The following is a 14012-nucleotide window of genomic DNA, read 5'->3' as shown; positions in this document are numbered from 1 at the left end:
CTTTTTTTTTTGCCACCACTCAGCCTCTTCCTCCTGCTGAATGTAGCAACTGCTAGGCTGGATCACTATCACTGACAGACCAGGAGAGAGAGAGAGAGAGAGAGAGAGAGAGAGAGAGAGAGAGAGAGAGAGCTTTGCAGCTGCAAGTATTTTTCCCCTATTGTGATTATTTGATGTTGATTTTGGATCACTGCAGGTTGCATGCCCATGGTGGTGCCTCAAAATAACACCCTTTTTGGCCTCCAAAGTCGAATCCACCAACTCCCCTACTTTTGAGTAGAAGAACCCTGGTTTTGAGGTTTTTTTCAATTCCCTTTGAAGTATAATTTCCCCAATTTGCCTTTGATCTGGGCCTGTTTCACATCCATCACTGACATTTCCCATGTTCCTTCATTGGCCATCAAAGCCCGCCAGGAGCTGAGCTTTTCACAAAGGCAAAATCCTTTGTGATTACTTTCCAGATCCCACCAATGGCAGTGTTGCCATTTTATGGAGATGGAGTATAGTCCGTTGTCTTCAGTATAGCGTTTTGAGAGACATGGAGTATCCGTGTGACCGTGCATTTCTCCCTTTACATGTCTTTCCCAAAGACTGTCCTAATATGGCAGACAGCTGCTGGTTCAGCACTCAGAAAGTCACCATGGAGACAGAGCTAGAAGCAGGCCTTGCACCAATGCGAGACGATGTTTAGAGAGAAAGAAGAGCAAGTGTGAGGGAAGGGGCGCATGCTGATCAGGAGGACACGGGGGTCATATTCTAGTCTGTCTAAAAAGTGCCACTGAAGCTTTCATCGGTATGCAGAGCTGAACATGAATGGTGGGACCTTGGTTTATTGTCTCCTCAGAAGGGCTTGAAGAGCTTTAGATGCCAGCTTTCTGTATGAAGAAGAAATAGCACAATGGCAGCTTTGCAGTTTATCACATCAATAACAGTAGAAAAAAAGCTCTGTAAACGTTCTATGTTGACACAACTTCTCATGACTATTGTGGAGAAGACTTCACATTGCACTATATATATATATGTATCCATATTTGAGAATTTTGAACAGCACCTGAGATACACTGCAATATTATTTGTTGATGCCCTCCTTTTTGCGATGGGGGATAAGAGAAGGGGTGAGGAAAATACCCTCCTTTGGCCTTCCTAATAGCAAACCCTTTAAATAAATAAATAAATAAATATATATATATATATATATATATATATATATATATATATATATATATATATATATATATATATACAGAAACAGATTTCCAGAGATCCTCATGCTCCATGTTACAGTACACTTTTTGAGCACCATCCTATGCATGTCTACTCATAAGAACATAAGAACATAAGAACAGCCCCACTGGATCAGGCCATAGGCCCATCTAGTCCAGCTTCCTGTATCTCACAGTGGCCCACCAAATGCCCCAGGGAGCACACCAGATAACAAGAGACCTCATCCTGGTGCCCTCCCTTGCATCTGGCATTCTGACATAACCCATTTCTAAAATCAGGAGGTTGCGCATACACATCATGGCTTGTACCCCGTAATGGATTTTTCCTCCAGAAACTTGTCCAATCCCCTTTTAAAGGCGTCTAGGGTAGACGCCAGCACCACATCCTGTGGCAAGGAGTTCCACAGACTGACCACACGCTGAGTAAAGAAATATTTTCTTTTGTCTGTCCTAACCCGCCCAACACTCAATTTTAGTGGATGTCCCCTGGTTCTGGTATTATGTGAGAGTGTAAAGAGCATCTCCCTATCCACTCTGTCCATCCCCTGCATAATTTTGTATGTCTCAATCATGTCCCCCCTCAGGCATCTCTTTTCTAGGCTGAAGAGGCCCAAACGCCGTAGCCTTTCCTCATAAGGAAGGTGCCCCAGCCCCGTAATCATCTTAGTCGCTCTCTTTTGCACCTTTTCCATTTCCACTATGTCTTTTTTGAGATGCGGCGACCAGAACTGGACACAATACTCCAGGTATGCAAGTCCCATTGTGTTCAGTGGGGCTTCCTCCCAGGAAACTGTGTATAGGATTGCAGCCTTTGCTTACTGGATTTCTAGAATGGATACTGTAGCTGTAGCTGTACCTTAAAGTGCAGCCTGATTTATGGGTGAAACTTTGTATAGCATCACTTGGCAAATTTCTGCAGGTGAAGCCCCTGTTCAAGGAACAACAGCAGGGTCTGACGGAGAAGGTGGCAACCTGAAGAAGGAAGGCCATATGTGAGTCATGTTTTGCCCTAATCTGAAGCAGAACACAGAACTGAATTTCCTGACTGGTGCGATTTTCACACTTATCTTCATTATCACCTTGCTTAGCTGTGTTAATATTTAGACAAGGAGGTGTTAAAACAGTGGCCTTTGACAAGTTAGTACATAGTGGGTAAGTCCTGTGAGTAAACCATCATCCAACTGGGAGCAGTAGAAGCCCTTTATACAGTATTAGTAGTAAATACAGCTTGCATTCTGTAAGCATTGATCATGTTTCTGGCTGATGCCTCCCCGAACCTGAGGGTTGTTTGCATGCACATGACTTGTTACTTGGGATAACATCAAGTGACTGGGACCATAGCATCAAGTGATCTCACATATGTGAATGAACTATTGTCAAAGGGGATTGAAAGATACTGTGTAGAGCTGCGATTTTCAACCACGACCAAGGAAATTGGTGTTTGGTGAATGGTCCAGGGGTGTGCCCTGGGAGTTTGGGGAAGGTTCATTCATTAGTAGGGCCACTGGGCAATGTGAGCCCTCCACCAGAAGTGTGGTGTGTCTTGCCAATTGTAAAAAAAAAACAAAAACCAATGGTGTGCCTTGGCAATGTTAATGCCTTGTCAGTGTGCCATGAGATGAAAAAGGTTGAAAATTGCTGGTGTAATTAAGAAAAAAAGATTCATTCATTTTAATGCCATACATTTAAAAAGTGTCAGAATTTTCCCTTTCTCTGATGCTGGCACAGGTGCAATACTTTGCAGTGGGTCATCATGGCCCTGGGTTCAGATGTTGAAACAAACTTATAAAGGTTAGGGGCAAGAACCTGCAGCCCTGATGCTACCCAATGCGCATTTGTTCAGTGTGCTGGTCATGACTGAAAAGGATTAAAGTGCTGTTTGTGAATGAATGAATGACAAAAGCTGATGTAAATGAATGTGACAAAAGCTGATGTAAATGAATAGGCCTGAATTGGGCTTACCTAAGTGTGTGTGAGTGTGGGGAGGGGGGGGTGAGAAGAAAAGGAGGAAGACAAACTCCAAAGAGTGCAAGTAAAAATTTACTGATTATAAAAGAGCATGTGTGAGCCCCATGTGTTTCAGGATAGACACACTTCTTCAGGGACACTCACGCAATAAGAATTCATGGGAAAGACACTCCCCAGAGCTGTGGTCATTCTCACATGTCTCTTGACTCAGAGGTCGTAAATCATTTATTACTTGCATCCTTTGAAGTTTGCCTTCTCCCTTCCTCCATTCTTTTTCTCCCTCTTTGAAGGGGGAAAACTGATCAATATTTTGTGCCAACCTGTGCCATGACTTAATGGAGGATGGTCACTGTTTCATGCATAGAGAAGGCTGTAGCCCAGTGGTGAAGCACATGTGTTGAATGCAGAGGGTCCCAGTGCAATCCTTCATATTTCCAACTACTGGTGTGTGTCACTTAACAACCTGCTGCTTAATGACAGATCATGTATACCATGGTGATCAAATCACAACAAAGCAGCTCTTAATGTGGCATTCAGGACTCCCTTAGCCTACAGCAGTTTACACATCAAGGTGGTTCTTAATGCAATGAAGAAGCAATCAGTCTCCAGTAGCCTGTGCAGCCAGTTTGTGTCTAGCAGGGAGTGTCTGTTTACACAATAAAGGCACTAGATTTGGCTGAATGTTCACCTAATCACTTAGCAACAAGGATAGGAGAATGTATCCCCATTGTTAAGTGACACACAGCTGTAGTCATTTGGTGGGAAGGAACCCTGGATAGCTTCTGCAGTCAGTGTAGTCCACACTATGCTAGATGGACTGAAGGTCTGCTTTAGTATAAGGCTGCTTTCTATGTCCCTGTCAAGTTCTTCATATGTATGGATTATGTTGGTATACCATAGAATGGAAGGAGGTATCCCTGCACCCCAACTTTCTGATCTGATCAGCTATTGCAACTGGGATGGCAAGCAATTCTATTTTTCTTGATTTGCCACTTGGCCTACCATCCTAAACACACTTCCTTGAAAGTAAGCTCCATTATAATCAATTATTTCTAAATAAACATGGTTCAGTTTGGGCTGCTAAAGTATTAATGAATGCGTTAATTGACTGGAGATCATTAAAGACAATATGTGAAACTTATTGCAAGCTGAGTATGTAGGCATAGGCATCCATATACATTTCTTTGATGTGCCCACATATATTTCTTTGACTGATCTCCTTTAGAATGCAATAAATTGCCTTTATATTCCCTATCACACATCTCTCACTACTTTCTCAACTCGACCATAAAAACCTCAGAGGGTCAGCCTGGCTACTTTTCTGTAGCTACCGGTAAGTCTTGGCAAGGATTAATTTGTTATGAAAGATTCTCTACCCTTTGCCGCCACCCCCTCCCCCAATTCCTAATAGAAAAAAAAGGGGAAAATATGAAGCATTATCTTTAAGGTTAAGCTTCCCCAGAAGATAAATGAATTGACTAGGATCTGCAAAGAAATGTATAGCACTTGCTTTGCTTAGTAGATCTGACAAGGCTAATGATGAATGGAAATTTGCTTTTACTTTCTGGCATAATTAAAATATTCCGTGCATTAAATGCGATGTCAGTAGCACGACATGTTTTCATTTCAAACCTCAAGCTTGCTTCTCAGTGGCAATTCTTCTTGCTTCTCCATGGAACGAGATGTATCTTCTGGAAAGCACTTAAAGGGAAATGTAATAGAGGCATGGCATTTATTTTCAGATCATTGTGTATATATGTTTTTACCCTTTTGGACAGCTTTATCTTCCCCACGAAGATAAAGGAGAGTAAGGGGGCCAGACAGGCAAGGGAGGGGAAGATTAAATTTCATAATGATATAAGACCACGGATGTTTTCTCCACCGATACAGCAAAGCCGAGATCGGTTGCAGCTGCAACAACTGAAGTGACTCCAAAGGCGCTGGAATATTGGGATGGTACAAAAGATTCTACGAAGATCTCGACAATCAAGTGCTCCTTGGAGAAAAATCTTAGGAGAAAAGGTAAGTATGTAAACAACAAGCATGTTATAAATGCAGGCCTGCATGTCTGTATGTCATGTGTTTTCTAATACTGACAACAGTGACCCTTTGAGCAAAAATTGGGATGAAACCAGTGGTGTAGCTAGAGGGATGCAAAGCACTAAGTTTTGCAGGGAACCTCACCACACCTCCCCCTCCCCTTCGGAGCCATTCTGGGCAGGGAGAGCATTTGCCTCTGTTTTGCTCCCTCCCACCAGGAACGGCTCCAAAGGGGAGGAGGAGGGGATGCTTGCACGCTGTGGTGAGGCTCCCTGCAAAACTTAGGGTGCAATCCTAACTTGCGCTGGAACAGGCAAACCAGGAGGCTTGGCCTGTATCCAGCTCAGGATTGTGGCAAGCAGTGGCTTAGCCAGAGGCAAGGGGAAACTTTTCCCCTTACCCCTGGATAAGGGCTGCTGGCCACAATGGGTCTACTCCGACTTGCGCCACCTCCTGAGGAGGAGAGCGGTGCTGCTTGAAGCTGCTCCGTTCTCCCCGGGGACTGTGGTTGGGATCCAGCATAACTGCCGGATCCCAGTCCTGTCTCCCTCTCCTTGCCCATCGCCGTCCCTCCCCCCACTCAGTAATTCCTCCCTTCTCCCCCCTACGCCTACCTTTTCCGCTTGTGACAGCGCAGGCGGGCCGACACAAGCGGCAGAGGGGAAGCCAGCACGGAGGCTTCTGTCAGTATCCACAGGCTGGTGCTTCTCGGAGCGCTGGCCTGGCTTCCCCTCGAGGAGGCGCATATGTGCTTTACAGCACATTTGTGATCCTCCCAGACCAGCCCAGGCCGGCCAAACTCAAGGTTAGGATTGCTCCTTTAGTCCCCTCTAGCTGCATAGGTAGGTAGCCTTGGTCTTTGGCAAGCTGGCCATTGTCACACAGAGCCCCTTCTGTCTTCTTATGTCATGTGCAGTCAGACCGACACCATGCCTGGTTCCTCAGGGCCTGATCCTAAAGAGTGCACACTGGCTTACCACCAGTGCATACTGTTGTAAACGTGCCATAAGGCACATTTGTGGGCCCCAGTGCCTGTGGAGCGCCAGTGGCAGCCCAGCGCTGGGCTAGTGCCAGTGGAACACCAGAGCTCTGCTGCTCGGTGGTGGCACAGATCGCCAGGCGGCAGAGAGGTAGGTGGAGCATGGGGGGGCGGGGACGAGACATTCCGGGGCAGGGGGAGGCGGAGGGAAGGTGAGGAGAGGGCGAGGTGTGCTGTGGGAGGGAGCAGGGCAGGAGGGTGGTGGGACCAGTGGAGCTTCGCTGAGCCTCTGTGGTGGGTTACGTAGCAGTGAGCAGAGCCTCCAATGAAAACAGGGGTGGTGGAAAGATCAAGCATTGAGGCTTTTCAAAAAAATCAGGTAGCTTGCAAAGAGCTGAGCTTCTGCAGTTTGCAAGCGTGGGTAAATATAGGGATGTCACTGCTTTTTTTTCCTGGTGGTATAGTTATCTTAGTTGATGCCCCCTAATAATTTTTTTTTTTAAATGGGATAAATGGGAAATGAAGGAGAACATTCATTAAAATTCAATAGGGCTGCCTCATTGTGAGAAATGGATCAAGGTTTTTTTGTAAATAAAAGAAATATAAAAAAAAATTACTTATAAATAAATAAGTAAATAAATAATATTTCTTTCTAGAGTTCCTTTTTTTAAAGTTTTGTAAACCTAGGTAGATCCCAATAGAGCAGGGTGGTCCAACACATGCCCTGAGGGCCACATGTGACCCATGAGGCCCTTTTTGGTGACCCTCGAAAGTCCTGCCACAGTTGTCATCTTCCCACTTCAATGACTTTTCGATCTCCCTGCCATGCTGTTCCAATTTCTCCTTTGGAGAAGGAGATGGCAGAACGGTGCAGCAGGGAGATCAAAAAGCCCAGTCACACCGTCGCTAGAGGGGGTGCGGGGGTGCGGACCGCACCGGGTGACGTGCACAGGGGGATGATGTGCGCTGGGGGGTGTGAAATGCTAAAATCACGGTGGTTAGGAGTAATACTATCATGTTATATACTGCTGGATGTGGAATTCCGAGCAGAATGTAATGCAAAAAACCAAAGTGAAATATCTCCTTTCAATCAAAAGTTATGGCCAAAAAACAGGAGAACAAAAAATGCATGGATCCCTATGGAATGTGAAAGTGAGCCATATCACGCGTTTACTCACGAGTGGGTGAACCTGCTTTAGTGCATCAGAAAGGGCAAGCTGAGAGGAATCCAACAACACCAGAATGGTCCTGATCCAATGAATGCAGCCCCCAAAAACACCTGAGAAGGAAGTCCCTCCCTCCAAGCAGATGAATGTATTGAGCCCTATGGAAAGCGAAACTAAGCCACACTGTCAAGTTTACTCATGAGTAAGCAAACGTGCCTTGGCTGATGTGGAAGATCAGGTGAAGGAGAATGCAAGGCTACCAGAATGGTCCTGATCCTATGCACCTGGAGCTAAAGAAGTGATCCAGAAGGCAGCTTCCCCCCCCCCTACTAAAAAAGATCAAAACAGATGCTGCAGCTGATAAGGTGAACATTTTTGAGATTTGCAAAGCCAGGTGGATCCTGTCAATGATCTGGTATAAACAGAAGTTCTTAAATTGAACTGGGCACTGGGTAGGGCTGAAAACCTTGCTGGTTTTGGAGGGGGGTGTTATTGCAGGCAGGCTACAGAGGAAATTCACTTGGTGGAACAGGGCTGGCTTCTGCTTATTTAATTATTTGTTTTATTTTAATTATTTATACTTATTTATTTTAATTTGCCTGATGATGTGACTTCCACCATGACATCACTTCTGGTGTGTCTTGGACAGATTGTCATTCTAAAAAGTGGGTCCCAGTGCTAAAAGTTTGAGAACTGCTACAATAAGGTGTTAGTAAGTTGACACCCTTGGGGGTGTGTGTGACACCACTAGTAACCAGAATAACTAAAATCATAATTTGGAAGAATAATAACATCATGTTATTTATCAGTCAATGCGTAATTTCATGCAGAATGTGTTCTATCTTTGTTCTATCAAAAGGTACAGCCAAAAAACCAGTGGGGGTGGAGCGATGGTACATCACCACGCCCACCACCTGGGGTATTGCCCCACCCACTGCATGGGGGGGTGACACGCTGGCATCCTGCACCATGCATCCTCCTGACTGATAGAAGTTGGACCATAGTGCAATGAAGTGTCAGGTTAAAAAGTGGGTCTGGCGCTAAAAAGTTTTGAAACCGCTGATTTAACCAAACCATCAAGAACTCCAAGAGTAGAGGGTCTGCATCTCTCACATGCTCCCCTGTGACCCTGGAGGTTTGGGGCATATGTATTGAGGAGTATGTTTGTTCTCATTGAACCTTTAATAAATCTTCTGACACAATGAAGATCTGTTAGGAAATATGGAAGCACTGTTTATGTGAGGCAGATAGGCCAAGTTAGAAGGGAACGGATACCCAAAGAGGCCATGTTTGGCTCAGTTCTGTACTCCCTGGGTTGGCCTGTTTCTTTTCCAACTCTAATTGGGAGTTAACATTTTGCTCGCAAAAGCCAGCTCAAGGAAATGGCCTTTCCTTAATCATGTTTGCCAGCCCCGCTTCTGCAGCCATCATGTTGTAATTTCCAAATGTTTTACTATTGACATTGCAATCAGCAAAGTGGCATAGAAAAGGAGAAATTGTTGGGGGAGATTGGAATTGTCATCTCACACATCACCATGCCGGGCTCGACATCCTCTGCAGCTGCAGCCCGACACAAATGTGAGTTAGGATGCAGACAAATATGCCCTGGAAAACAATATGGAAACAATTGCCAGGCCCCCTTCTGTAAACCAGTGGCTGGCCTCATCTGGAATGCTCTTGATGCCCCCGCCAGCCTATCTCAGAAAGACATTTGAGGAAGTGGAGGGGCGGTCTAGCAGGGCATCCCAGAATGATTCAGCTCAGAAAGAAACATGTTGGAAAAGAGACTGAAGAGGCTGGAATTGATTTTCTTCAGAAGGAGGCAGACCAGAAAAGCACAAGATTACAGTGCATTTTAAAATGAATAGCGCACAGAAGACACATTGAAACCTACAATTCCCTTCCCCCCCCCATTTCTGGCGGCATCAGAACAAGGAAACGGCCAACACAGCACTGAACAGGCTGTGCATTCAAACCCATTGGAATATGTTGGTGTTCTTTGTACCCTGTACATGCATAGATGAGCCGTTGGGACGGTGGAGGAGGTAAGCCCATGCCGGCTGAGTCAGGCCAGCATGGGGGTCTGGGGGATGTGGTAAGGGTGGGGAGGAGACATTTTGGGGCGGGGGAGGGCGGGCAGCAGCCTGTGGCGAGGGTGGGGAGGAGACATTTCAGGGTGGGGGAGGGTGGACAGTGGGTGGGCCCATGGGCAGGTGGTGAGTGAATGGGGGACAGGGCCAGAATCCAGCACTTGTGCCAAATCCTAACCCTGGTTCCGGCCAACCCGGAGCAGCTCCAGGCTGCTTAGGTCTGTACCACCTCTTGAGGTGGCACAGATTTGAGTAGCCCAATTGGGGCTGCTGTGGCTTTATCCAGGGTAACAGGAAGCAATTCCCCTTGTCCTGGGCTGAGAAGCTTTTGGCCCCAACCCCATGCTGGATATGGGGCAGGCCAGCTGGCCTCCCCATGCTGTTGTGGGTTAGGATTGTGCAGGAGAGAGGCGTGGCTTTTGCACCATCATGTCGTCATTGTAAGATCTGCCACCATACGCCCTGAATAAGATTGGGCTGCCCTTGTCTCCTTCAGCATCAGTCTTTCCATTATAGCCTTTTGAATGGAAGTACCACCATCTTCATTCCTTGAGCCTTGTTCTCCGCAGCCAATGCAGCTAGTGACCTTCTCAGGCCCATCCCGCACAGACCCTGACCTAAACTTTAGGTTCATTCATCTGTTATTTAATGGAATTTCCTTAAGCTTGTAGACTTGCACGTCTCACAACACTTCTTAAGACTAAATGAGAAAGCTGAATAAGGAGGCCCAGTAATTGACGGAATCTTATGAACTGTCGACCATTTCCTTCTCTCTGAAGCGTTCACTTTGCATTTACCTTGAATAGATGCTGACCCAGGAAAAGGCATCCTTGGTGGACAGGCCAATTAAACAACAGGCAGCAATCCATCACAAAGTTCTTCTGCCCAAACTCTGTGGAAATGACTCAACCACCATAGTGCATGATTTCCTTCTTGATCAACTTGGCAGGATGAGTCTTAGGGGTGGGGGGGGCCCTTTCGTCCTTCCTGGTGGACAACACCCTGAAAGTGGTGCTGGGGGGATTGTAACCTGACCCCTTGAATTTTGCCCTTTGGGGAACCTCAAGGCTCTATTTTGTCCCCTATGCTAGATCACATTGACATAAAATATCTTCTGCCATTCATTTTCACAGGGCTCACACTGGAGAACATCCCCTTGGACTGTGCCCATCCTGTTTAGCTATGCTGTAGTCCTTCTTCCCCTCAACTGAATGATTCGTTTCTCTGTACTCTTTTGGGGAGATAAGAACATGTGCCCTCCCCAGTGCCCTCTGGCACGGATCCAGATGCCAAAACCGTTATTTAACCCCTATGCGTCATTTTTTACTCTCCTTAATTGCTCAGCATCCTTCCACTGGCTACTTTTGATGTACTTCCATTTTCTGTTGTTGCTTGATGTGCTCTCTATCACTCTTCAGTGCTCTCTATCACTCCGCCCCCCCCCCCAGCAACATTTCCCCAAACACTTTTAAATACATTTCTCTCAATTGTACTAGGGAAGGAGTTTTCCCTGCATATTCTTGCAGAGACTTGCTTGCCTTATCTTCTATTTCTCATTTTACATTTTGCTTTTCTCATTTATTCATATTGTTTGGTAAATATTCCAGGGGAGTTCTATAATCAACATTGGCTATCTAAAGAGCTAAATACGCTTTTTTTGAGGCTGCATCCGCATGGATTCTCCTTTTGACCTTAGGAGTCCATGCATTTGCAAATTATTCTTGGAGTGGAGCAGCTCTATTGTGAAGAGGCTATTCTGTTCACCCAGCGTAGCTATGCCAATTATCTGGCTCTACAGTCTTAGTGGCGTAGTCCCATCGCTTCCACTTTGAACGTACTGCTTCTCGAGCTGAGTTTTCATTGTGATTGACTGATGGATGTTCTAACCCGTGCTGTTAAAAAACTGCAATGCGCAGCTACAGTTCATTAATTCTCTCTCCAGAAAGAAACATTAGAATCATGCTTGCCATATTGCTACGTTCATCTGAGGTTAGTGGAATGAGTACAAGTCAGCATACCATGCATATGGTATAGTACTCCTTGTTACAACTTCAAATTGCAGGTGGGCGAATTCCAGGACTGAATGCTTTCTCATATAAAATATTTAATTTCTCTGGAAAAGTAGCAGGACATGGGAAAGGGTTATACCCTAGCCCTCAGCAGATGCTAGCATTCTGGGTATGCGGATGATTTTATTTTGACCTGAAAAAACACTCAATCATTTCCTCTCCCAATTGCACCCTGAAGTTGCAGAGCAGCAATTTTTCAACCTTTTTCAACACTGACGTATCATTAAAATTGACAAAGCACAACATTTGTTTTTCAACAATTAACAAGGCACACCATGCTGCCTGTAGGGGGCTCACATCTCTCAATGGCCCTGCTAATAAATGATGCTCCCCCAAACTCCCGTGACACACCTGCAGACCATTTGTGGCATACCGGTGTGCAATGAGCACATTGGCTGAACATCACTTGTAGAGCCTAGAAAGATTGTACCATGAGTTTTTCTCCGGATATGCCACTTAGCTCAGCAATCAAATGTAACATTACTGCCATATAGATATTTGTAGCTAGGGGGAGATCTGGATTCAAATTCCTGCTTAGTTATGAAGCTACTGTGTACCCTTGGGGAAGCATCTATGTCTTAGCTTAACCTAGCCTACTTGGAGACTGGAGGAAAGCCACCTATATGCAACTCTGAAATCCTTGGAAGGAGGGTAGGAAAGAATAAAATAAATCATCTTTCAAGATGATTACACTCATGCATATTCTTACAATCCTTATATAGCATGTGTGAATGAGCCATCACTGATCAAACTCCAGAGACCTTTCATAATATCCCCCTAGACAAGGTCCTTTTCAGTGAAGTCACTTCACATTTTTAGCTGTTCATCATCATGGATCATATCAGGTGATATAATGCCAAATGTGATCTGACCCTAGAACCACACTGACTTAGGGCGCAATCCAAACTGCACCCTATGCTGGTCCAAGTCCCTTGGGCCGGCCTAGGAGGGTTGCAAACATGCTGTAAAGCAGGTCTGCGCCTCCTCGAGGGAAAGCCAGGAGGTCTGGTCTAGAGGGTAGAGCCTCCGTCTGCCTGAAGATAACATCCACAAGGTCGCCAGTTCGAGGCCACCGGCACCGTGCGACCTTGTAAACAGCTGACAAGCTGATGCCGAGCTATTCCATCTGCTCTGAGCGTGGGAGGATGGAGGCCAGAATGTGAAGCCAGATCGGAATGAAACACCTGAATGTAGTGGTTCTTGAAAGAAAGAACCTTCTTTCAATTGTAGAAATCCCTATTTAATAAGGGATTTAGATAAGCCTGCCTATGTAAACCGCCTTGAATAAAGTCTTGAATAAAGACCAAGAAAGACGGTATATAAATACCTGTTTATTATTATTATTATTATTATTATTATTATTATTATTATTATTATTACAAATTATTATTATTATTATAAAGCCAGGCCGGCTCTCTGAGAAGCGCCGGCCTGTGGAGTCTGACATAATCTTCTGCGCCGGCTTCCCCTCAGCCGCTTGTGTCGGTCCGCCTGCGCTGACACAAGCGGAAAAGGTAGGCGTGGGGGGGAGGAGTGGAGGAGGAAGGAAGGTGTTCCTGGGTAGGGTGGGTGATGGGCGACCCTGGGCGTGGGTGGGTAGGGAGCGGGAGATGGGGCTGGGATCCAGCAGTTATGCTGGATCCCAACCCCCGTACCTGGGGAGAATGGAGCGGCTTCAAGCTGCTCTGCTCTCCTCAGACTTGTGCCACCTCAAGAGGTGGCGCAAGTCTGAGGAGACCCATAGGTGCCAGCAGCCCTTACCCAGGGGAAACGTTTCCCCTTACCTCTGGCTGAGCCGCTTCTGGCCACAATCCTGCGCTGGATACAGCTCAAGCCTCCTGGCTTGCCTGTTCCAGCACAGGTTAGGATTGCACCCTTAATTTTAAGAAAGAAACAGAAGTGTCTGAATGGATGTTTGTTCTATATATGCATCTCCAGACTTCTCCAAACGAAAACAGAGGCTATTATTTCTTTCCCTTGCCCAAACAGGATCCGTCCGTAGATTGCATCAACACAGACGAACCGGGAATTGAACTGGGCCATTTCAGCCATAGCGGGGGCGATGGCTATCACAGAGACAATACTCCAAATTGTGTTAGGTTTGACAGCAATCAGCTGTGGAGCTGTGATGCTGAAAATATTGATCATCCATCAAGCCTATCCAATAAAGCAAAGTGAAGAGAAAATCAAAGATTATTGCTACATGAGAATGCTTTAGCCTCGCTCTCTATCAGAAGGTCAAAGAAAGGAGAAATCTTCTTTGGTTGCTCTGATGGGACTTCTTTCTTTTTCTCCGAAGTCAGCATTTTCCCACACTATAAGTGGCTTTAATATGCTCACTTTTCTTTGACTAATAAAATATTATGATTAGAATGTAAAATCTTTAGGTCTTTAATCAAAATGACCCATTTACCATTTCTTAGCAATTTAGCAATAACTATAGGAGTAAAGACACCAGGCAGGGCAGAACCAGGGCA

This window comes from Tiliqua scincoides, chromosome 5, assembly GCF_035046505.1.
Source record: "Tiliqua scincoides isolate rTilSci1 chromosome 5, rTilSci1.hap2, whole genome shotgun sequence".
Lineage (NCBI taxonomy): Eukaryota > Metazoa > Chordata > Lepidosauria > Squamata > Scincidae > Tiliqua > Tiliqua scincoides.
Note: the sequence above shows the minus strand (reverse complement) of the source record.